Source organism: Scyliorhinus canicula, chromosome 8, assembly GCF_902713615.1.
Source record: "Scyliorhinus canicula chromosome 8, sScyCan1.1, whole genome shotgun sequence".
In the NCBI taxonomy this organism is placed as follows: Eukaryota; Metazoa; Chordata; class Chondrichthyes; order Carcharhiniformes; family Scyliorhinidae; genus Scyliorhinus; species Scyliorhinus canicula.
In genome coordinates, this window is record NC_052153.1 from 105493460 (window position 1) to 105519848 (window position 26389).

The window sequence follows — 26389 nt, forward strand, 5'->3', positions numbered from 1 at the left end:
AACAATCCAGGGATTGGCGTTCTGGTGCCGTGAGCAGTTGCCCTCTGGTTGTGCCCCATTGCCCCCACCCGCAGCCGAGGGTCGTTCCCCCCCCCCCCCCCCCGAGCACTGGGGTGACAAAGCCCAGCACCCCCGGGCTCTTTGCCTGTGAACAAAGATGGCTGCTCACCTCCTCGGCTCCCCACAGAAGCCCTTCTGCCAGGTTCAAGGTTTTTAAAAGGAGTACTAATCGGTGCCAGAGTGAGCATTTCCTGGGGATGCCAATGAATCATGGGAAGTCATTGGTATAAGGGGTGGCTCCCGTTAATTGCATGGAAATAGGGAAATAGTGGGGACAATTGGTTTATTGCCACGCTACGGTGGGATCTCGATTTCGCCGACAGGAGTGGGCCTGTTGCATTGCAAACAGTTTGATGCCTGGCACGGTTTTTGTTTTTGGCCTCTCCTACTATTCATCGGCCCTGTTTCGTTTGAGCGAGAGCATAACAAGGCCAAAGAATTGCGCCCCAAATTTGCAAACTCTGGGTAATTCAGTGAAACAAACGTTCAGCCAAACAATGCTTTCTTATTGGAATGCTAAAGTCATGCAAATATCTCTTCTGGTGATATCATCTGAAAATGGAATGAATATCTCTCATGAAGAATGTAATCATATTATCTAGTTGTCTTTGTGTGTCAGTATTAGAAGCTTTAAATTTGTATAATGAGCTTATCCTGAACATCACAATTTGCAGATAAACAGGGTTTAACAAGTACAACAGGAAGACTATTTTCCAGATTAATTTCTCATTTTGATTTTATAATACGAAAGTACTCTCAAAAATAATTCTTAATTCATAGTTTCATACTCATATAGGTAAGAGCATCCTGTTTATAGTTAAAGGAGGGGGAAAACAACAGTGGACGAATATTGAGGTCAAAGGATCACAGTCTTTCCAGTCATGATGTGGAGATGCCGGCGTTGGACTGGGGTGAGCACAGTAAGAAGTCTTACAACACCAGGTTAAATTCCAACAGGTTTGTTTCAAACACGAGCTTTCGGAGCGCAGCTCCTTCCTCAGGTGAATGGAGAGGCATGTTCCAGAAACATTTATATCGACAAAGTCAGAGATGCTGGACAATGCTTGGAATGCGAGCATTTGCAGGTAATCAAATCATTACAGATCCTGGATCTTTAACCTAGTCTTTCCAGTGACAGCACACCTGAAGGGATGGAAATTAAATCAGGGCCTGGATATTCTAGGCATGATGTACCGGGTCTTGTGATTGGCAAAGCCTCTCACAGGATTGTGGCCTAATTGTTTGAAGAAAAAATTGAGTTAATTTGTTGAAAGTTACTGGCCTAAAATATTGGCATGGATTTTCCAGTGGACATAAAGACCTCAATCATGAACTCAGCTGGTGATGCCAAGCTCACATATGGGGCGGGATTCTCCGACCCCCCGCCGGGTCGGAGAATCGCCGGGGGCCGTCGTCAATCCCGCCCCCACCGTCTCCCGAAGTCTCTGGCACCAGAGATTCGCCGGGGGCTGGAATCACGGCGCGCTGGTCGGCGCCCCCCTGGCGATTTTCCGGCCCGCAATGCGCCGAAGTCCCGCCGCTGTCATGCCGGTCCCGCCGGCGTGGATCAAACCACCTACCTTACCGGCAGGACCAGGCGGTGCAGGCAGGCTCCGTGGTCCTGGGGGGACGCGGGGCGATCTGGCCCCGGGGGGTGCCCCCACGGAGGCGTGGTCCGCGATCGGGGTCCACCGATTGGCAGGCGGGCCTGTGCCGTGGGGGCACTCTTTTCCTTCCGCCTTCGCCATAGTCTTCACGATGGCGGAGGCGGAAGTGACCCCTCCCCTGCGCATGCGCGAGGATAACATCAGCAGCCACTGACGCTCCGGCGCATGTGCGGACTTCCGCTGGCCAGCGAAGTCCCTTCGGCCCCGGCTGGCGGGGTGCCAAAAGCCATTCCCACTGGCCGGCGGGGCGCCAACCACTCCGCCGCGGGCCTAGCCGTTCAATGTTAGGGCTTGGCCCCTAAAGGTGTGGAGACGTCCGCACCTTTGGGGCGGCCCGACGCCGGAGTGGTTTGCGCCACTCCATCCCGCCGGGACCCCCTGCCCCGCCGGGTAGGGGAGAATCCCGCCTATGTTTTCAGCACGCCCTCCGACACAGAATTGTGGGAAGCGCCCTCCGAATTGACCACCTCTGCACTCAACTTCCTGTTATTGACTGCTGGCTGGTGAGCTCCTGAGGCTGCAGGTCAATACGGAGAACTGGCAAGGAAGTCAGGATGGCAATCCCACTGTAGCAGGTGGGTGCTGCTGAGGCAGGTAGGTAAGCATGAGGGTGCCACAACATGGAGGTGCTGTTGGTTCCCTCGACAGGATTCATGAAACAAAGAGACCTGAAGCCAGTAAGGATATCAGGGTGGAAGGCAGACTTCTCTGTAGGACTAACCATGGATAGGCTGCTGCCCTTCATCCCTGCAACCTTATCACTGAGGCATACTGCTCCAATGGCCCCCCTGGCCTGCTGCCAGAATACCACCTCAATGTAGCAGGGGACCGCATCTGCTGAGTAGGCAGATGGCCCTGTTGCCAGGCTTCTGGATAAGACCCCAGAGGCAGATGTGCGTCATGGAGTTGTTCAAACACAGTCGCACACCTGCCCCACTCCCCTCCCGCGCCCACCCCCACCTCTGCCCCGGCTCCATCAGATACTGCTTGACCCACTGGGTATTTTCTCATTTTATTTCAGGTTTCTTGAATCTTTTACAAGGTTTATTTGGATAATTGGGGCTCATTCTGGGGTAGGTGGGACCTCTACAAACAGGATGGTCTTCACCTGAACCAGAGGGGTACCAATATCCTGGGGGGGAGATTTGCTAGTGCTCTTCGGGGGGGTTTAAACTAATTCAGCAGGGGGATGGGAACCTAAATTGTAGTCCCAGTATACAGGATGTTGAGAGTAGTGAGGTCAGGGATAGGGTTAAAAGTTCGAAAGAGGGCACCGGCAAGCAGGACGCTGGTTTGAAGTGTGTCTACTTCAACGCCAGGAGCATCCGGAATAAGGTGGGTGAGCTTGCAGCATGGGTTGGTACCTGGGATCTCGATGTTGTGGCGATTTCGGAGACATGGGTAGAGCAGGGACAGGAATGGTTGTTGCAGGTTCCAGGATTTAGATGTTTCTGTAAGAACAGAGAAGATGGTAAAAGAGGGGGGGGTGTGGCATTGTTAATCAAGGAAAGTATTACGGCGGTAGAAAGGACGCTTGAGGACTCGTCTACTGAGGCAGTATGGGCCGAGGTTAGGAACAGTAGAGGAGAGGTCACCCTGTTGGGAGTTGTCTATAGACCTCCGAATAGTCCCAGAGATGTAGAGGAAAGGATTGGAAAGATGATTCTTGACAGGAGCGAGAGTAACAGGGTAGTTGTTATGGGGGACTTTAACTTTCCAAATATTGACTGGAAATACTATAGTTCGAGTACTATAGATGGGTCAGTTTTTGTGCAGTGTGTGCAGGAGGGTTTTCTGACACAGTATGTAGACAGGCCAACAAGGGGCGAGGCCACATTGGATTTGGTACTGGGTAATGAACCCGGCCAGGTGTTAGATTTAGATGTAGGTGAGCACTTTGGTGATAGTGATCACAACTCGGTTATGTTTACTTTAGCAATGGGCAGGGATCGGTATATACTGCAAGGCAAGAATTATAGCTGGGGGAAAGGCAATTATGATGCTATTCGGCAAGATTTAGGAGGTATAGGATGGGGAAGGAAACTGCAGGGGATGGGTACAATCGAAATGTGGAGCTTTTTCAAGGAACAGCTACTGCGTGTCCTTGATAAGTATGTACCTGTCAGGCAGGGAGGAAGTTGTCGAGCAAGGGAGCCGTGGTTTACTAAGGAAGTTGAAGCACTTGTCAAGAGGAAGAAGAAGGCTTATGTTAGGATGAGACATGAAGGCTCAGTTAGGGCACTTGAGAGTTACAAGTTAGCCAGGAAGGACCTAAAGGGAGAGTTAAGAAGAGCAAGGAGAGGACACGAAAAGTCGTTGGCGGATAGGATCAAGGAAAACCCTAAGGCTTTCTATAGGTATATCAGGAACAAAAGAATGACTCGAGTAAGATTAGGGCCAATCAAGGATAGTAATGGAAAGTTGTGTGTGGAATCAGAGGAGATAGGGGAAGCATTAAATGGATATTTTTCGTCAGTGTTTACACTGGAGAAAGACAATGTTGTCAAGGAGAACACTCAGGTTCAGTCGACCAGGCTAGATGGAATTGAGGTTCAAAAGGAGGAGGTGTTAGCAATTTTAGAAAATGTCAAAATAGATAAGTCCCCTGGGCCAGATGGGATTTATCCTAGGATTCTCTGGGAAGCCAGGGAGGAGATTGCAGAGCTTTTGTCCTTGATCTTTATGTCGTCTTTGTCGACAGGAATAGTGCCGGAAGACTGGAGGATAGCAAATGTTGTCCCCTTGTTCAAGAAGGGGAGTAGAGACAACCCTGGTAATTATAGACCTGTGAGCCTTACTTCGGTTGTGGGTAAAATGTTGGAAAAGGTTATAAGAGATAGGGTTTATAATCATCTTGAAAAGAACAAGTTGATTAGCGATACTGAACACGGTTTTGTGAAGGGTAGGTCATGTCTCACAAACCTTATTGAGTTTTTTGAGAAGGTGACCAAACAGGTGGATCCGGGTAAAGCTGTTGATGTGGTGTATATGGATTTCAGTAAGGCGTTTGATAAGGTTCCCCACGGTAGGCTATTGCAGAAAATAAGGAAGTATGGAATTGAAGGTGATTTAGCAGTTTGGATCAGTAATTGGCTAGCTGAAAGAAGACAGAGGGTGGTGGTTGATGGCAAATGTTCATCCTGGAGTTCAGTTACTAGTGGTGTACCGCAAGGATCTGTTTTGGGGCCACTGCTGTTTGTCATTTTTATAAATGACCTGGAAGAGGGTGTAGAAGGATGGGTTAGTAAATTTGCAGATGACACGAAGGTCGGTGGAGTTGTGGATAGTGCTGAAGGATGTTATAGGATACAGAGGGACATAGATAAGCTGCAGAGCTGGGCTGAGAGGTGGCAGATGGAGTTTAATGCGGAAAAGTGTGAGGTGGTTCACTTTGGAAGGAGTAACAGGAATGCAGAGTACTGGGCTAATGGCAAGATTCTTGGTAGTGTAGATGAACAGAGAGATCTCGGCATCCAGGTACATAAATCCCTGAAAGTTGCCACCCAGGTTAATAGGGCTGTTAAGAAGGCATATGGTGTGCTAGCCTTTATAAGCAGGGGGATTGAGTTTCGGAACCACAAGGTCATGCTGCAGCTGTACATAACTCTGGTGCGGCCACACCTGGAGTACTGCGTGCAGTTCTGGTCACCACATTATAGGAAGGATGTGGAAGCTTTGGAAAGGGTTCAGAGGAGATTTACTAGGATGTTGCCTGGTATGGAGGGAAGGTCTTACGAGGAAAGTCTCAGGGAATTGAGGTTGTTTTCGTTAGAGAGGAGAAGGCTGAGAGGTGACTTAATAGAGACATATAGGATAGTCAGAGGGTTAGATAGGTGGACAGTGAGAGTCTTTTTCCTCGGATGGTGATGACCAACACGAGGGGACATAGCTTTAAATTGAGGGGTGAGAGATATAGGACAGATGTCAGAGGCAGTTTCTTTACTCAGAGAGTAGTAGGGGTGTGGAACGCCCTGCCTGCAATAGTAGTAGACTCGCCAACTTTAAGGGCATTTAAGTGGTCACTGGATAGACATATGGATGAAAATGGAATAGTGTAGGTCAGATAGGCTTCAGATGGTTTCACAGGTCGGCGCAACATCGAGGGCCGAAGGGCCCGTACTGCGCTGTAGTGTTCTATGTTCTAGTGTTCTATGTTCTAAGTAGGTACCATAATCTACTAAAATAATCGATAGAGGAATTTCTGCAGCATCTCCCGGGAACATATTTCAACAGCTCGCTTGAAGAAATGCATAAAAGGTATTAAATCAGTGGCGAAAGAGTCCTTCCTGTACTTCCTTTGTTCCCATTTACTTTATTATTTTTGGTCTGTGGACTCATAATCAGTTTGTGCCTTTAAGTAGAAGACTGTATTAAAGCAGCCTGCTTTCCAGTACACTGTTCCCATGTTTTGTATTTTGGAGAGGAGAAACCAGCCTCTTCGAGAGACCTTAGGAACCAGGGGCAGGATTCTCCGACTCCCCCCCGCCGGGTCGGAGAATGCTCGGGGGGGGGGGGGCAGCGTGAATCCTGCCCCGCCGCTCTGACGCCAGCTGCTGTTCTCTCCGGCACCGGTTTTCAGGTGGGGGCAGGGATCACGCCGCACTGGTTGGGGCCCCCCGGCAAACCTCCCTACCCGATGGGCTGAGCGGCCATCGGTTTCCGGCCAGTCCCGCCAGCGTGGATTGGATGAGGTCCCACACAGCGAGACCTGGCTGGTAGGTCAGCAGGTACGGTCCTCGGGGCGGTGCGGGGGGATCCGTCAACAGGTGGGCCCCCCACAGTGGCCTGGCCTGCAATCGGGGCCCACCGATCAGCGGGCGGGCCTGTGCCGTGGGGACACTCCTTCCTTACACGCCAGCCCCTGTCGGGTTCCGCCATGGCCGGTGTGAAGAATACACTTCCTGCACATGCGCTAGAATATGCCGGCCGGTCTGAGCATGCGTGGAACCACGCCGCCGGTTCTGCGCATGCACGAACTCGCGCCGGCCCTTCGGCACCAGTTGGCACGGCGCCAATCCCTCCTGCACTGACCTAGCCCCCGGAATTACGGAGGATTCCACTACTTCTGGTCGGTCCGACGTCGGAGTGGTTCGCTTTTTACGCCGGCGCTGGGCCATTGCAGGGATTTGGGAGAAACCCGCCTCAGCTTTGGAGGGACTCCGTTTGATTGGTTAACTGCCAGCTGGTGTGTTCTGCCTGACAACAGTCAGTGATTGATTCCAGCGCGATGCTTTCTGTGAGAATTTGGCAGAAGTGTTTGGACCTTGGAAATGAAGGGAACTCTCTCTCTCTCTCTCTCCTGCTTGCTGAAATGAAAGAATTGCTCGGTTGCTCTGGAAGCAGTGAAGGCGGGGCTCATCTTTTGCAGTAAACCTGAAATTATATTAAGTCTGTAGAGAAAGTAGACAACCTTTCCAGAGAAAGCCTTCTCAAGCCTCGAAGGAAGAAGTACTAAAATGAAAGCTTAAACTTCAGAAAGAAATTGACTGGAAGCATCCCGATGCATTAGAGATCTTTATTATTTTACTTCTATTAACATTTTTCCTTCCCTTTCCACCACCCTTTCCCCCTGTGTGGGTGTGTATAGAGAGTGGGACGAGTTAGGAAGGATCGGAGGGGGGGGGGGGAGGTAGGGAAAGGTTTAGTAAATAGTCGGTTACATTTTCTGCCCATTTAATTATAACACTGTACATAATAAAAAGTTATTGGTGTTTTCAGGTTCTAGCCTGGTGACTATAGTTTATTGGGCTCGACCAAGGGCATTGGATACTTTAAATAAAATCTAATTTCACCTGTGTTGCGACTCAAGGTCAAGTGGGGCTGGAATTGACCGCACACCAGCCCAAGGTGTTGTGACAGTGTTGCTCTGCATTCACCAGGTTGGATGTCTTGTAAGTTGTGTTCAATTGAGAAGCAACTTAGTGCTCATTTGGAGGAATGCTACTGAATCAATCAATGATCATTTAAATAGGCAAGTAAGCAGTATAAATAACATACAGTGGAACATTTTCACGCTGGAGAGTCCAGAGTTTTCATCAGCAAAAGGTAATGCAACAAGTCAAAAGCACTGATGAGGGCCTGAAGAGCTTGTGAACTGCATGAGAAAACAACAAAATGTCTATCATGAATATTTCTCCCAGGAGCCTTTCTGCCATCCATTTGCATCCTTAAACAGGTGGGATACATTTCGGGCACGATTCTCTGGAAAGATTTCTAAGCGTGGTGACGAACGGCAACTGCCACGAGCATCCCGGCGCTCGACCTGGCGAGGCCGAGAACGCTATCACCGTTAATTGGTCCACTTAACGAGGCCCCACAGACTTCACGCTGCAAATGAAGACTCACCAGCCAATTCGTCGGGACCACATTCGCCAGCCCCCTGCTAACAAGGTCGAGCAGCACTTAAATAGCACGGAGCCAACCCACTCAGCTCGCGGTCATGGTGTTGAGATGACCGGCTCCAAGATTTGGAGATGCATACCTGGGGAGGCTCCTCGATGTGGTGGAGGCCCAGAGGGTGAGCCACAGGGCAGCTCGTGCCGTTTGGGACAAAATGGCGGGGGCCGTCAGCTCAGGAAGCGTGACCTGGATAACTGGCCTCTAGTACCGCAAGATGGTTAACGACTAGCACAGGTGAGTTGACACCAACGCCCCCCACCCACCAGACCTTTCCACCTCACATGAGCATCCAACCCCCTAACTCTCCATCCGACCCCCAACCCTCCCTTCACCCCCCTTCTCCCTTCCACGCCCTCCAACCCTTCCTTCGTCACCCTCTCTCACCAATGTGAACCACACGTGCGGCTAACGATGCCCTCTCTGTATCTTCACAGGAGAAGCCCCCCCACAATCCCTGGGAGTGGGCCCTGGGGTGACAGGGATGGCGGAAGATGGAGCGGTCACCAGTGCGGAGGCTGGCACAAGCCACAGAGGTGAGAGTCCACCCAGAGGACTTGTCACACGTGAGTTGTTATTGCCATACTAATTGACCCATCCCTCCCATAGACTGCTTGCCCATTCTCCCGCAGGTCCTCCAGTTAACGGTGCTGCCCTTTCTGGGGTGGCCCCTCCCCTGCCTCCCATGAGATGGCATCGGAGGAGAGCTCTGAGGATGCCACAATCGATGCACCATAGCTGTCACCCCCACCCTCACCAGCGCAGATACATACACCTCTGGTTGTGTTAGTGGTCAGGCTTCTCGGGCACAACCTGTGAGCACCAAACCGTTTCTGACCTGCATCAGGTGGAGGCAGTAACACTCAGGCAAGACATCAGTCGGAGGTCTGCGGGACCCCGGGACCCAGCTGGGTCCCAGCCAGATGCTGAGCCTATGAACATGATTTCCTGGAGCTGATGGAGTCCTCAGGGAGCAGTGGGACATTCAGAGCATCCATAGCCGATTGGAGGAGTCCCAGAGCCTATGGCCGCAAGTGATGTCATGGGCAATACGTGGCACCGAGGCCAACACTGCTCGGGTGGCTACCGCCGTGGAGAACCTGGAGCATGACTGAAGGTGTCCAAGACCTGGCACAGTCGGTGATGGCCATGGTTGAGGACCTTGGTCGACTGTCCGACTCGCTGAGGGACGTGACCAAGTACCAGGTTGACCTTGATGAGGTGCTGTGGGATATGCCCCGCTCTCTGATGGGAATGGCCGAGGCACTGCGGAACTTGTCCCAGTTGCAGAATTGCTGAAGCACTGCAGACCATGAGGAGCATCGCTAAGGGCGTTGACTCCATAGTGCAGACAATGGGGAGCCACCAGGGCTGGCAGAGCCAGATGACTCTGCCAGCCCTGGGAGAGTCAGGGACTGGGCGCCTCGAACCAGCTTTCCCACCATCCCGAGGTGAACCCTAGGGCCCTACAGGCACCGGGTGGGATGAAAGGGCACTGGGTGCCAACCAGAACCCGTCCCATGGAATGGGGATGGTGGCCACCAGCTACCCCGAGTTCCATCCCTCTGATGAGGGCATCTCAAAGTCAGCATATGAGACAGTTTGGCATGACTGTGCATGTGCCGTCAACAAGGCACCGGGGCCCTCCTGCCCTAGAGCCCACAGAGGACACCTGCTAGGGGCATTGAAGGCTATGGGACATGGTAAGCAGCTGGCTGCCTCCAACTCTGAAATGCATCCTGGGGACATACCTATATGTAGCAGTAGAGCAGTAGAGGATCACTGATGGCATCGGGGGAGCGGGAGAGGGCAGGGATTGGTAGGGGGTGGGAGGGTGAGGAGGTGGTGGGGAGAGTGGGATCACAACCAGTTTGACACCTCTGTCACTTTCTTCTGTAATATGGGCTGACCTCCAAACTCTTGACCCATCTCTCCAGGCATCCCCGCTCCTCAGGAACACCACATGCAGGTGATGGGTGTGAACGAGCACTCAGCAGACAGGCAGAGGTCAGCCTATGGCATAGATTGTGGAGCACCAGCACTCAGCTTCCTGTTTTCATCACGCCCCTGCCCTCGACAGTGACTCGCTGACAGTGCCGGCACAGTCCCAGTACCCTGGAATGATATTACACATACCCTGGGAGAGTACAAAATAGGGGAAGGGGTGAGAAAAGTAGCCATGATGGACCAGGCCATGTGCTAAGTGAACCGGGTGAGAATGAGGGCCTCCCTGGCCCTCTGGGTTTGCCAGAACCTTGCCGCTGCCATCTGCCCTGCAGCCTCTGGTTGGTTCTCCGGTTTCTCCCTGGACTCATCGTTCAGCCCCTGCTGGTCCGGCACCTCCTCATCATCCTCATCCTCCACCTCCTCGGAGGTGGGTACATGTTTTTCATCCCCAACCTCCAACACATTGCCACGCTGCTGTGCAAGGTTGTGGAGGACACAGCAGACCACCACAAAGCGAGCGACCCTCCAGGGACGTGTCCTGCAGGGCAGCACCGGAGTAGTTGAGGGATCGGAACCGCTTTTTGAGCAATCCGATGCACCACTCAATGACAGCCCGATGGCCACATGGGCCTCATAATATTGGATCTTCGCTTCGCTTGCCAGCCTCCATATTGGCTTCATTAGCCAGGTCCTCGGCGGGTACCCCTTATACCCCAAGAGCCAATTGGTCATCCTGGGGCGGTCCTCAAAGAGATCCAGGATGTCTGGCTGCCCTAGGATATAGCTCTCGTGCATGCTCCCTGGGAAGCATGATCTTCATGTGGTGGTCGCACACAAGCTTTGTGTTGTGGGAGTGGAACCCCTTTCTGTTAACGTAGGGCATTCCCAGATTATCCAAATAGTGCAAGGCGACATGCGTGTAGTCTATCAGCCCCTGGACTTGGGGTATTCCAACGATGGAGGAGAAACCTGCTGCCCTGGCATCCTGTTGGGCTTGGTCCATGTCAAAGATTGTATAGTTCTCCGTCCGGGCAAACAGGGCATCCTTGACCTATTGAACAAACCAGTGGGCTGTTGCCTAGGAGATACCACACATGTCCCAGCTCGAGTCCTGGAATGATCCCGAGGCATAAAAGTTCAGGGCTGCATTGAGCTTGATGGCCACAGAGAGCGGGTGTTCTCCATCATGTGGTGCCTGGTCCATGAGGACATGACACAGGTACCGTACCATCTCGTTGTTGAGGCACAGCCTCCTATATCACGGGCTGTCCGTCATTTGTTTAAAGGACCAGCAACGCCTGTACACCATGAACCATCGCGGGCCTCCCCTCTGAGTCTCATCATGGCCTGATGGGGGCCCGGGTCTTCAGAGTATGGGGTGAGTTCCTGCATGCCGAAACACTGCCTCGAGCCTCTGCAAATGCTGCTGTTACTGCTGTCTCCGGCGCCTGGCCGCACGGCCTACGAGCAGCACCACTGGAGCCTGTTCTGTGGGGTCCAAATTACCGTCCATAGCATTCAATATCTGTAATGTACCATCAATTGGACTCAAGACACGATGAAGATCCAAACTGTGGCTTTAATCAGCTAGTTGTTAGACCGGTGGTCGACTACAGAGAAAGGCCGACCGCCGGGAAACCTGGGTACTTATACCCCGCCTCAGAGGGGGGGTCTACTTGCCTCTCGACCAATTGGTGAGCAGTCACATAACTAGTCCCAGCCAATCAGACGAGAGGCACATGACCAGCCAGAGCCAATGGGGAACCAATGTTCTGCGCCAATGGCAGTGCTCACATTCATACCATCACATTCACCCCTTGTGGAGAAAGAAGGCTGGGGGGTGTAAGTGGAAGAGAGAGGGGGAGGGGGGGGGTCTGAGGAATGGTGGTGTGAGTAGCGAAAATCGAGAAAGGTGGGCTGCCCACTGGCTCGTGGCAAAAAAACAATACTACAACGACAAACTTAAGGTGCAACAGAATAATAACAAAGTCCAAAAATAAATGTCCCATGGTCTCATCAGATGGACACGATCAGCCTGTCAGGTGCCCGTGGTGTTCTGGTGGACCGTCTCAGTGGAGCCGGTGACGTCGGGCCGATGGTTGTCCTTGCCTCCGGGAGCGTCGGTCGTAGGTGTGTCTCCGTACCCTGGGTGGTGGATATGCTGTAATCGGGGGAGAGGGGGCATGTGCGCTGGGTCGTGGGGGTGCGGGGGGCGCTGGGGGGAATTGGTGTTGGGGGGAGGTGTTGATGTGGGGGGGGGGAGGCCGCACGCCGGTGGGTGCCAGGTCCCGAAGTGAGACCGTATCCTGCCGACCGTCGGGATACTCCACGTACGCATACTGCGGGTTGGCGTGGAGTAACTGGACTCGCTCAACCAATGGGTCGGACTTGTGCACCCGCACATGCTTCCGGAGCAAGATGGGCCCGGGAGTGGCCAGCCAGGTCGGGAGAAGGGACCCTGAGGATGACTTCCTGGGGAAAACAAGAAGACGTTCATGAGGTGTTTGATTAGTGGTAGTACATAGGAGAGACCGGATTGAATGCAGGGCGTCAGGGATGACCTCTTGCCAACGGGGGATAGGGAGATCTCTGGACCGTAGGGCAGCAGAATGGTCTTCCAAATGGTGCCATTCTCCCGCTCGACCTGACCGTTACCCCGGGGATTATAACTGGTCGTCCTGCTGGAGGCTATGCCCCTGCTGAGCAGGAATTGACGCAGTTCGTCACTCATGAAATGAAATGAAATGAAAATCACTTATTGTCACGAGTAGGCTTCAATGAAGTTACTGTGAAAAGCCCCTAGCTGTGGATGTACGTGGGGTAACCGAACAGGGAGAAGATGGATAGAAGGGCCTTTATGATGGTTGTTGTGGTCATGTCGTGACAGGAAATAGCGAAAGGGAAGCAGGAGTATTCGTCGATAACACTCAAGAAATATGTGTTACGGTTGTTGGAGGGGAGGGGACCCTTGAAGTCTATACTGAGACGTTCAAAGGAGCGCGATCCCTTGATCAGATGTGTTCGTTCGGGGCGGTAGAAGTGCGGTTTGCACTCGGCGCAGACGTGGCAGTCCTTGGTGATGGTCCTGACCTCCTCAATGGAGTAGGGCAGGTTGCCGGTCTTAATAAAATGGTAAAAGCGGGTGACCCCTGGATGGCAGAGGTCCGTGTGGAGGGAGCGGAGGCGGTCGATCTGCGCGCTGGCGCAGATACCGCGGGATAGGGCATCGGGAGGCTCGTTGAGCTTCCCCAGATGATACAAGATATCGTAGTTGTACGTGGACAACTCGATCCGCCACCGCAAGATCTTGTCGTTCTTGATCTTGCCCCTCTGTGCATTATCGAACATAAAAGCTACTGACCATTTGTCTGTGAGGAGGGTAAACCTCCTGCTGGCCAGATAGTGCCTCCAATATCGCACAGCTTCGACTATGGCCTGTGCCTCCTTTTCCACCGAGGAATGGCGGATTTCGGAAGCGTGGAGGGTCCGGGAGAAGAAGGCCATGGGTCTGCCCGCTTGGTTCAGGGTGGCCGCCAGAGCTACGTCAGACGTGTCGCTCTCGACCTGAAAGGGGAGGGACTTGTCGATAGCATGCATCGTGGCCTTTGCGATATCCGCTTTGATGCGGCTAAAGGCCTGGCGGGCCTCCATTGACAGGGGAAAGGAGGTGGACTGGATGAGGGAGCGGACCTTGTCGGCATAGTTGGGGACCCACTGGGCATAATAGGAGAAGAAGCCCAGGCAGAGTTTGAGGGATTTGAGGGAGTTGGGGAGGGGGAGCTCCATCAGGGGGCGCATGCGTTCGGGATCGGGGCCTATCACTCCGTTACGCAGTACGTAGCCAAGGATGGCTAGACGGTCGGTGCTAAACATGCACTTATCCTTATTGTAAGTCAAATTAAGGAGTTTTGCGGTTCGGAGGAATTTTTGGAGGTTGATGTTGTGGTCCTGCTGGTCGTGGCCGCAGATGGTGACGTTATCGAGATACGGGAAGGTGGCCCGTAATCCGTACTTGTCGACCATTCGCTCCATCTCCCGTTGGAAGACCGAGACCCCATTTATGACACCGAAGGGAACCCTGAGGAATTGGTAGAGGCGCCCATCTGCCTCAAACGCGGTGTCCTTGCGGTCACCCGCGCGGATGGGGAGCTGGTGGTAGGCGGACTTAAGGTCCACCGTGGGAAAAACTTTGTATTTCGCGATCCTGTTAACCAGGTTGGAAATACGGGGGAGAGGATACGCGTCCAGCTGCGTAAACCTGTTGATGGTCTGGCTGTAATCAATGACCATCCGCTTTTTCTCCCCACTCCGAACTACCAGCACTTGGGCTCGCCAGGGACTGTTGCTGGCCTCGATAACTCCTTCCTTAATGAGCCTCTGGACCTCGGACCCGATGAAGGTCCGGTCCTGGGCACTGTATCAGTCTGCTCCTAGTGGCGACAGGTTTACAATCTGGGGTGAGATAAGCAAACAAGGAAGGGGGGTCCACTTTGAGGGACGCGAGGCTGCAGACAGTAAGGGGGGGAATAGTGCCGCCGAATTGGAAGGTTAAGCTCTGCAGGTTGCACTGGAAATCCAGGCCCAAGAGTGCCGGAGCGCATAGACGGGGGAGGATGAGGAGTTTGAAATTTTTGAAAACCCTCCCCTGGACCGTGAGGTCCGCTATGCAGCACCCGGTGATTTGGACGGAGTGCGATCCCGAGGCCAATTGAATCTTATGCTTAACTGGATGGATGGGGAGCGCGCAGCGTCTTACTGTGTCGGTATGGACGAAACTTTCCGTGCTCCCGGAGTCCAGCAGGCATCTCGTTTTGTGTCCGTTGAGCTGGATCTTTGTCATAGTCTTTGCGAGCGTGCGTGGTCGCGACTGGTCGAGTGTGATGGAAGCAAGTCGTGGCGAGAGTTCCAGATCCTCCTCGGTGGCAGAATAATCGCTTGCGGGCCATCCGTGTTGGCCCAAGATGGCGGCGCCCAGGACCTGCACGTGGAATCGGGATCCCAAGATGGCTGCGCCCAGGACCCGCACGTGGAGTCAGGGCCCCAAGATGGCGACGCCCATGGCCCGCACATGGCGTCCGGGGCCCAAGATGGCGACGCCCGTGGGAACATCGTGGCGGCTGGGGGCAGTGTCAGCGGCATCTGCGGGCTGGTCGGGGCAGCTGGGAGCACGGGTCGGGAGGACCGTGGGGCCGTTGCGGGGGCCGTTGCGGGGACCGGGAGGCGGGCCGGAGAGGTTGGTGCGCGGCACGGGGCCCTAGGGGGGCCCGGGGACGGCGATTCGCGGTTGCTGCGCGGAATAGCAGCGACCGACTTGGTCTGGCAGACCACAGCGTAGCGGCCCTTCTTCCCGCAGCTCTTACACAGAGCGGAGCGGGCCGGGCAGCGCGGGCGGGGGTGCTTGGAGAGACCACAAAAATAGCAGCGGGGCCCCGATAGCTTATTGGAGCGTCCCGCAGCGCAGGCCTGGGGGGGTCCACGGAATACGGGGGTGGCACGTGCCATAAAGTCCAGGGGGTTGCTGCGCGGCCGGGGGCATATGCGCGGGCATTCAGGTCAGCAACCTCCAGGGAGGTTGCAAGGGTCCGTGCCTCAGCTAGGCTGAGGGCGTTCTTCTCCAGCAATCGTTGGCGGATAGAGGATTGCATGCCAGCAACGTAAGCGTCTCTAATTAAAAGTTCCATGTGCTCAGTCGCCAAAACTTGGATGCATGCGCACATTCTCCCTAGAGCTGAGAGGGCCTGGTAAAACTCGTCGAGTGACTCACCAGGGAACTGTTGTCTAGTCGTCAGGAGATGCCGGGCGTATACTTCGTTGACCGACCGGAGAAAGTGTCCTTTGAGAATCTCCATGGCCGCATCATAATCGATTTCGTCCTCAATCATTGAGTATACCGCCGTGCCCACGCATGAGTGGAGGATGTGGAGTTTCTGCTCCTTGGTGGGCTTGCCGGCTGCAGTTGTCAGGTAACTGTTAAAGCACGCCTGCCAATGTTTAAAGATTGCAGGCGCATTTGAAGCATGCGGGCTGGTAAGGAGGCAGTCAGGCTTGATGCGTAGCTCCATTCCAAAATTCTAGCTGATTAAATTGATGTACCATCAATTGGACTCGAGACACGATGAAGATCCAAACTGTGGCTTTAATCAGCTAGTTGTTAGCCCGGTGGTTGACTACAGAGAAAGGCCGACCGCCGGGAAACCTGGGTACTTATACCCCGCCTCGGAGGGGGGGTCTACTTACCTCTCGACCAATTGGTGAGCAGTCACATGACTAGTCCCAGCCAATCGGTCGAGAGGCACATGACCAGCCAGAGCCAATGGGGAACCAATGCTCTGCACCAACGGCAGTGCTCACATTCATACCACCACAATCTGTAGGGAATTCGGCGAGGATGTTAGACTGACAAACTGTGGTGACTCCCATCCCTGGACCCTCCATTCCCTCTCTGATCCCCCCGCTCCTCCACACCTGGAACACCAAGCCCATACACGCAGGCCGCAGTGGACCCCTTTCAATGGTTCCCAGACCCTGTACCCCAGATACCCACACATAACGTCACCTGGACTGACCTCCTCGCCGTGGCACTCAACCACCCTCAGGCCGTAGACATGCCCACCCCCTGGGTGTTCGAATGTTGGCTGTTGCACCCATGGTGTTACTCCCGCAGTGTCCAGGCATCATGGTCTGATTGGGATGCTAGGAAATGCCTCCCACAGGCTACACGGGAATACACTTGGGTTGTGTGAAGTGCTCACTTAATTACGATTGCCAATTCCCTTTCAGCAATAGCCTTCTGCCGTGCGGTCAGAGGCCTCGGCATTTGGTGGGGGTTAGGGGTAGTTGGTGGGCAGAGAGGCAGAGGCTAGGTTGCTCCTGGAACAGGTGCACACAATCCAGGGGTTGACATGGGGGAGCTGTGCACGGTTCCCTCCCCCCCCAACCCCCTACTCCCTGCCGAGCATTGGGGCAGAAAGCCCAGCACCCCCGAGCTCTTTGCCTGTGAGCAAAGATGGGTACTCACCTCCTTGGCTCCCCTTCTTCCAGTTTCACGTTTCTAAAAAGGAATACTAATCGACACCAGCGTGACCACTTGCTGAGGAGGCCGCTAAATCACGGGAGGCTGTTTTATATGGCTCGCTCCTGGTATTTGGATGGAAATAGGGCTTAAGTGGGGATAATTGGTTCCTTGGCATGCTACGGCGCGATCCTAAATTTGCCTGTGAGAGCGGGCTGGTTGCATCGCAGGCTGTTTGGCACCTGCCACGGTTCTCATTCTTGGCCTCTCTCGTTATTCACCGGCCTTGTTTCACTCGAGCAAGAGCGCAACGAGACCGGAGAATCGCACCTTTGTTATATCAAATTATGTGTTGTGAAAATTCCCCACAGAATCAGCATTAACTTGCATATTTTGTTTGCATGTGTTTGCATAAAATTGCCCAACCATATGATGAATTCCAATTAAGTTATGTTTGGTACAGTTATAAGCAAAGGCAAGTGCACTTAACATTTGAGCCTACTTACCATTACAACGAGGAGGCAGTGCTTTGATGAAGCCGTTAAGCATCTGATTAATTTATTCCACATTTCCATTCCCTGCTGGATAATAGGTCATGATGCATAACTTGCTTCTATCAGTGCCTCCAGTTGCTCACGAATCAACTCATACCCAAACTTTGCCTTATTTCATAGTTGTGGGAATATAAAGAATATCATGCTTCAAACAATATCATACGTCTGTATGAAAACATGACTATAAGTCATTCATCAGTGCACAGAGGGTGTGATTTCTCCTATGGGCTGAGGAAGTTCTCTTGGGAAAAACTCCCAGGCAAAATGGCCAACTAAAAATACAGATATAAGGAGCCAAGAAGATTCCATGTTTATGAATAGAAGGGTGCTACTGCCTCTTTTATATGTTCTTTCATGTGATGCGGGTATCACTGGCAAGGCCAGCATTTGTTGATCACCCCTAATTGCCCTTGAACTGAGTGGCTGCCAGGCTATTTCAGAGGTCAACCAAATTGCTGTGGACCCAGTGTCACATGTAGGCCAGACCAGGTAAACATAGCAGATTTCCTTCGTAGAAGTATATTATTGAACCAGATGGGTTTTAACAACTGATAATAATTTCATGATCATCATACCGACACTACCGACACTAGCTTTCAATTCCAAATTTTTAATTAATTGAATGTAATTTCCCCCAGCTGCCGTGGTGGAATTTGAATCTGGCTGGAATTCCTGGAGGATTAGACTGGGCCTCTGGATTATTAATCAAGTGACATTACCACTACACTCCCATCTCCCCCTTTAGATGGTTGCAAACCTCTAAACCAGCATGAATACCATATAAAACACATCACATACAGAATTTATCTGGAAGCATTATATTAAAAAGTTAATGACCTTACCAGATCATCCATGGAAGGAGACCAGAGTATTACCTTCCATTAATTCACCATACAAAATATCTATAATGCTTACAATTACCTGCCCATTATACTTCCTTAAACTACATCCTCTTCTTGTCATAAATATTTAATAAGTACAAGATGGATGAAATCCTTGTTCCTTCACTCACGTCGATATGCACATTCAAAGCAAAATATTCATCCCATGTGTTGCTGCATGATGTATGGACATGTCTTCACGTGATGACCCTCCAGTATGACTGCATATTAATAAGAAAATTGTAACCTCTCACTTCTACAGTTTACAGAGATGGAAACATAATAGAAGTGCACACCGCAGGGGAAATCCCCTCACCTGTGCAATATAAGCCTTTTATGAGTAAGAAGCCTCTGCAAATCCTGGGAGAGAGGACATATCGGGCAACAGAGTTTGGGAAAGTGGAAGTACCTGCTCCAGTTATGTTTCATACTAATCATTTTCTTCAGTTCTTTGCTCTCGTTCTAATCTGCCATTTGATCACTGGCAGCAACCCATTTACTATAAAGCACTTTACTGTCTCATTCCATCAACTGGAAGTTATACATTTTTAAAATTCTGGAATTGGAAGTTAGCTTCATCGCTGCTGAATTTAACTTCCACCCATTGCTGAGGTGGTATATGTTGAAAGATTCCCAAGGGGGAATTATTTTTACTTTTCTCTTTCTCTCGTGATGCTACAGGAAACTTTATTAAGCACCAGTGTCACTGGCTCAGCTCATATTGCAAGGTTCACATCATCAGTTTCTCTATTCTGCCTCTTTCTCTTCTGATAAACATATGAATAAGACATGCGGACGCAGGATGCCCACATAGATATGCAAGTATTAGAGCCTGAAGCTGGCCTATTTCAGGACTTGCAGAGCCAAGAGGTATGACTGCTGTTCAATCCCATACAGTAATCAACCACCTCCCAGACTACAGCCACTCAGCTAGAGTTTAGATAAAGTATAAGCCTAGTTTCAAGAGCGTATACATCATACACCATCAGCAGTGAACAATACCATTGAAAATGCATTTGATGCTTGGTGGGTTGGTACTGAAACTCTGTGCAGAAAGCCTTTTTGCAGTAATTTGGAAGCATGTTTCATCAGATGGCAGAAATGGAAGATTTTTAAATTGGCTGCAAGATTTAAGGTACCGGAGGTGAAAGCATATTTGTAGAAGGCACAAAGATGTAAAAATTATGGCTAATGCAGTAATCATGTTTCAAAGATGAGAGAAGCTCTCTATTATAATAATAATAGCTTATTATCACAAGTAGGCTTCAATGAAGTTACTGTGAAAAGCCCCTAGTCGCCACGTTCTGGCGCCTGTTCGGGGAGGCCGGTATGGGAATTGAACCTGCGCTGCTGGCCTTGTTCTGCATTACAAGCCAGCTGTTTAGCCCACTGTGCCAATGCTGACAAAGGGTCATCTGGACTTGAAACGTTAGCTCTTTTCTCTCTCTATGGATGCTGCCAGACCTGCTGAGATTTTCCAGCATTTTCTCTTTGGTTTCAGATTCCAGCATCCACAGTAATTCACTTTTATCTCTATTACAGGAGCTTGCAAGATGGCTTTCACGGTCAGCCAGAAATTCTCTTCAACGGTACCTTCTTGTTGCTCGATCTCCTTTTAATGGACTCCATACAGCACGGCCACCTCTGATAATTCCAGATGGTGGATGAAATAATGTAGCATGCAACACATTATGGGAGGGCAATGGCATAGTGGTATTCTCACTGGACCAGTGGATCAGAGATCCAGGATAATGCCCTGGGACTGGGGATGAAATGCAATCTGGAATTAAATATCTAATGATCGCCATTGTCGATTGTCATTAAAGTCCATCTAGTTCACTAATGTCCTTGAGGGAAGGAATTCTGGTCTATATGTGACTCCCAATCAACAGCAATGTGGTTGACTCTTAAATGCCTCTGAAATGGCCATGCAAGCCACTCAGTTCAAGGGAAATCAGGGCCAATCCGGGCCCAACCAGCGGTGCCTTCATCCCATGAATACATTTTTAAAAAGCACAATGCTCAAAACCTTTGCTCGGCTGAATTGTAATCCACCTGCATTCTCAAAGTGAAGTTTCAATGTGTCAGTGATGTGTTTGATCATTCCTCAATGACTACATACATAGAATTACATTAAGTTAATCTTCAACACTGTTCTGAGGTTATGCAGAAATGCAAGAGCTATGACCACACAAGATAAATGAATTGTGCAGCGATCCGGTATTTATATTAGTGGTTCAAATTTTGGTGGGACTGTTGACTTCCCTAAAATAAAAACGTTGCTACTGATTTCTCAAGTACCATTGCCCACTGGCCATCTGTAGACATTGGGCGCGATTCTCCGCAAATGCGGAGTCGTAAAGGTTGCCGTGAAACTGGCCGTGTTTCACGGCAGCCTCCGCGCCCCCTCCCAGGACCCGATTCTGCCCCCCGGGCGGGGCTAGCAGCGCGGCCCCGCGAAGCACGGCATCGCGGGCTTAGCGACCGTCGCTAAGCCCGCGCGCCAAGCGTCACGCCGGTTGACGCGCACGATGACGTCAGCCGCACATGCGCGGATTGGACGGCTCCAACCTGCGCATGCGCAGATGACGTCATCCCGCATATGCAGCAGGGTAGCATGGTGGTTAGCATAAATGCTTCACAGCTCCAGGGTCCCAGGTTCGATTCCCGGCTGGGTCACTGTCTGTGTGGAGTCTGCACGTCCTCCCCCTGTGTGCGTGGGTTTCCTCCGGGTGCTCCGGTTTCCTCCCACAGTCCAAAGATGTGCGGGTTAGGTGGATTGGCCATGCTAAATTGCCCGTAGTGTCCTAATAAAAGTAAGGTTAAGGGGGGGGGGGGGTTGTTGGGTTACGGGTATACGGGTTACGTGGGTTTGAGTAGGGTGATCATGGCTCGGCACAACATTGAGGGCAGAAGGGCCTGTTCTGTGCTGTACTGTTCTATGTTCTATGTTCTATATGCGTCAAACCCACGCATGCGCAGGCCGTCATGCCCCTCAGCCGCCCCGCGGACTGATCCTGCGGGGCGGCGGAGGAAAAAAGAGTGCGCGGGTATCGGACCACCGATCGCGGGCCCATGCCACCCTTGGCACGGCCGTGGTGCAGCCGTGCCAATCGGTGCCATGGTTCTCCAGAACGGCACTTTGTGGCCGTTTTCACGAACGGTGAGAGCAGGTGTGTTTGCGTTCGTGAAAACGGCCGCAAAGGCCTGGGAACTCGGCCCATCGGCCAGGGAAGAATCGCTGTTCGCCGTAAAAAATGGCGAGCAGCGATTCGTGTCGTGGGGCGGCCGTGGGGGTGGGGGGGGGGGGGGGGGGGGGGGGTCGGGAAAAATGTCGGGAAGGCCCTCCCGCTATTCTCCGACCCGTCGGGGCAGCGGAGAATCGCGCCCATTATTTTTGGGCAGCTGGGATGTCCCAATATTGTGATGACTGGAAGAATTTAGGAATCTTGGATTCTTAATATTGGGCCATTTAAGCGTTAAAAGCCTGGAGTTTGTGTGTTTGACAGTGGTGGACATGCTTTTTCAAAGTAATGTGTTTTGCAAGGCAGGGTGCTTTAGCAGCCAGAAGGTAAAATTGACAAAGGAATGTGTCTTTCAGTCTGGACTAATGGACCGTGGTTTAATTGGGAAGTCCCTGGGGAGTTGTGCTTTGCAGCCTGCAGAGATAATTTGTTTTTCAGCTTGGAAGATGAGGCCTTTGCTGTGAGGAGCCAACGAATGCAGAGAGACATTTTCAAAAGCTTTAGAGAGGCAGTTTGTTTGGAGAAATCTTTGGAGAGAGCTTGCTGCTGAGTCCACAATTCTCCCACAGTAAGATAGACTGAGAGCTATATGTTTCTTTTATTGTTCATTAATGGAAATTGAGTATTAGTGTTTAAGGATTAATTGTAAGTTCTTTTTGGCTGTGAAGTTAAAAAGTTTAATGTGTCCATAATAAAGTTTTGTTTGTAAAAAAGTCCAGGGCGAAATTCTCCCAAAGGGAGACAAAGTGCCGACGCCGGAGTGAAACCCGGAGTGCTTCACTCTGGCGTCGGAGGCCGCTCCTCACCCGCTATTCTGCCCCCCCCCCAGGGGGGCTAGGAGCGGCGGCGCGTCAATCTCGTGCACCGGGCCTTGACGTGGCCTGAATGACGCGGCCGGCAGCGCCTAAATGACATCACCCCCGCATGAGCAGGTTGGCCGGCGCCAACCCGCGCATGCGCGGTTCCCGTCTTCTCCTCCGCTGCCCCGCAAGACATGGAGGATTGATCTTGCGGGGCAGCGGAGGGAATAGAGTGCGTTTTTCAGAGACGCCGGCCCAACGATGAGTGGGCACCAATCGTGGGCCAGACCCCACCTGAGCACCCCCCTGATGCTCGCTCCTCCCTCCGCCCCCCACAGGCCCCACACGCAGCAGTCACGCGAGGTTCACGCCGGCAGCGACCAGGTGTGGTTGGCACCGGCGTGAACCGGTCGGATTCGGCTGGGCGCTCGGCCCATATGGGCCGGAGAATCGCCGCTTGACCAGAGCGGCGATTCTCCGAGCGGCCTGTCTCAAAACGCGACATGCCACTTTGGGGGGGTGGGAGAATCGCGTGGGGGTACCAGGGCGGCGTGGCGTAATTCACCCGGCACTCCCGCGATTCTCCCACCCGGCGTGGGGTTGGAGAATCGCGCCCCCAATTTCTTCATGCAATCAGTCCTGGAGCGCGTCACTCTTTCCGCACAGTCTGACCAATAAACTAAAATATTGAGGTTTCAGTCCAGTATCTTAGCCACTACTACAACGTTGCGCCTGGTGCCAATCCAGGCACGCTGGGTGAATCACGGGAGAGGCCCTATTAGTCACCAGACCCGCAGTGCCCGGCGTGATCTGGATCACACCCTCGCTGGGCGTGTAATGGCTCATTTAAATATGCACAGCCAACTTGACACCGTATTCAGCCGGCGTCCGGGAGTCACCAGCTACACCAGCGAGGCAGGGAAGTGCCGTGGCACTCCTCCTGGCACCCAAGCATGTTGGCAGTTGTAACTGGCCACCCGAATGTCAGGCTAGCAGTGTCAGGGTTCCTGGGTGCCAGGTTGGCACCGCCAAGTATCGGGCCTGAGGAGGCCCATGAAAAAGAGAGGTGAGGAGTATGAAGGTAGGGCAGGGGGGTGAAGGGGAGGTGTGAAAGGGCTACATAAAGGTGAGCAGTGGAGGGGCTGTACCTGAAAGAGACTAGTCCAAAGAGGGGGGGAGGGTGTCAAAGAACAAAGAACAAAGAAAATTACAGCACAGGAACAGGCCCTTCGGCCCTCCCAGCCTGCACTGATCCAGATCCTTTATCTAAACCTGTCGCCTATTTTCCAAGGTCTACTTCTCTCTGTTCCCCACCCGTTCATATATCTGTCCAGGTGCATCTTAAATGATGCTATCGTACCCGCCTCTACCACCTCCGCTGGCAAAGCATTCCAGGCACCCACCACCCTCTGCGTAAAAAACTTTCCACGCACATTTCCCTTAAAATTTTCCCCTCTCACCTTGAAATCGTGACCCCTTGTAATTGACACCCCCACTCGTGACGCCATAGCAGGGTGCCTTTACCTGCGCAGGGTAGCACTGTCCAGGGTGTCCTCAGTTGAGGGTGGGGATGGGGGATATTCATGCCTTTACCTGCGCAGGGTAGCACTGTCCATGGGTGATGTGGGGGATCCTCAAGCTCACGTAGAGATCAGGGCACCCTTTCAAAATGGCACCCCAATCTTTGAGGAGTCGGTTACGCAGGCGGGTTCAGCTCCCGACTGCTGAAACAAATTCTATGTGGGCTAGACCAGGGAGGCACTCCAAGAAAATGACTAAGTGTGGATCTCACAGAAAAAGCCAACGGGAAACAATCTGCCAAAGCCGCACAAAATGACACTTAGAGTGCGATTCTCCGGAAAGTGCGGCAGTGAGGGGGAACTGCCATGAGCTTCCCGGCGCTCGGCCCAGCAAGGCAGCAAATGAAGACTCGCCAGCTGATTCGCTAGCACCGCACTCACCCAGCCCCCTGATAACAAGGTTCAGCAGCACTTAAGCATCACTTGCTCAGCAACCCCAGCCAGCTCATAACAATGGCGCCCAGGAGACTTCCCCCAAGATTTGGGGATATGTGGCGCTAACATTTGTACACAAAGACTCGAGTGAAGTACAAGAGAGGCTTTATTGCTGCGAGATGCTATTCCTCCGGCGGCAGCTGTAGAATAGTATCTCAGTGAAGCTAGCGCATATTTATACACAAGCTCCCTGTGGGCGGAGCGAGCCGGCAGGGGCTTACCGGAGAAACCTGTATTACAGGTACAGCCATACATCCCCCTACTGCAAGCACACATATATACAGTGGTTGTATCACCACAGGATGCAGATCTGGGGAGGCACCTAGACGCAGTGGAGGCCAGGGGTGATGACCTGTTTCCTGAGGCTCCCGGAGGGTCAGCCATAGGTTAGCCAATGCTGCCTGGGACAGGGTAGCGGCTGCTTTGAGTGCCGGAAATGGAACCAGGAGGACGAGCCTCCAGTGCCGGACGTAGGTCAACAACCTACAACGGGCAGCATGAGACCTTTCTGCCCCCACGCGAGTATCCACCACCAACTCTCCATGCAAGCCCTAACCGTCCCTCAAGGCCCCTCTCCCTTCAACACCCCCCAACTCTTTCTGCATAGCCCCCCTCTCCCTTCAACCCCCAACCCTTCTTTCATACCCCATATCCCTTCAACCCCCCCAACCCTTCCTTCACACCCACCCTTCTGCCTTTAAACCCCCCAACCCTTCCTTCACACCCACCTTTCTGCCTTCAACCCCTCCAACCCTTCCTTCACACCCCCCTCTCCCTTCAAACACCCCCTCAATTGTTCCTTCACACCCACCTTTCTGCCTTTAACCTCCCCAACCCTGCTTCACACCCCCATCTCCCTTCAACCCCCTCAACTCTTCCTTCACACCCACCCTTCTGCCTTCAGCCCCCTCAACCCTTCCTTCACACTCTCCACCTCCCTTCCACCCTTCCAATCCTTCCTTCACAACCTCTCCCACCATGGAGAACCATGCATGTGGCTAATAATGCCCTCACTGTGTCTCCTCAGGAAAAGCTCTCCCACAATCACCGAGAAAGGACCAAAGGAGGTTGTGTGCCGGACATGAGAATCCTCACCTCTTTCGAGGAGCGTGCCCTGGAGGTGACGGGGTGGCCAAGGACAGTGCGGGAACCAACGCAGAGGCTGGTTGACACCGCAGAGCTGAGGAACCATCGGGACGCAGCCAAAGAACCGGTCAAGCGTGAGTTGTTATTGTCTTACAAACTGACCCATCCCTGCCACTGACCACGGGTGGGATTCTCCGACCCCCCCACTGGGTCGGAGAATCGGCGGGGGCCGGCGTGAATCCCGCCCCCGCCATCTCCCGAAGTCTCCGACCGGTAAAAAGTCGGCAAGGCGTCAATCCCGCCGCCCGCCTCGGATAATGGCAGGGGCCGGCGTGACGCTATGGACCCCGGTGCTGCCCATATTCTCCCGGCCGGATGGGCCGACGTCATGCTGACGTGACCACAGGTCATGCCGGCGTAAATCAAAACACCTATTTAACGGCATCAACCAGTGCTGATGGTTGACCCCGTTCAGCGTGGAGGTTGGTCACAGCGTGGGGGGGTGGCCGCAGGAGAAGTGACGGCGTGGCCGCAGTCTGTGGGTGGGAGGAGAGGGGGGAGTAGGGGGTGGGGGGGATGGGGCTGGTGGGGGGCTGGGAGGAGAGGGGGCTGGGTGGGGGGCTGTGGGGGGGGGGGGCTGGGGTGAGTGCCGGGGAGGGGGGGGGGGGGAGCTGGGGAAAGGGAGGTTGTCTTCCTGGCCAGGTACCATCCTCCAACAGTCACGCC

General features: G+C 52.8%; 1 protein-coding gene across 1 annotated transcript in view; it reads right to left on the reverse strand.

Moving 5' to 3' along the window:
- Window positions 1-18654: 18654 nt before the first annotated feature.
- prr16 (proline rich 16) overlaps window positions 18655-26389 on the reverse strand; it is a 339283-nt gene continuing 331548 nt past the window's right edge. Inside the window, exon 3 of the mRNA XM_038805036.1 lies at window positions 18655-18738. The gene's annotated coding sequence lies outside the window, so the exon portion shown is untranslated. The remainder of the gene's footprint in view (window positions 18739-26389) is intronic.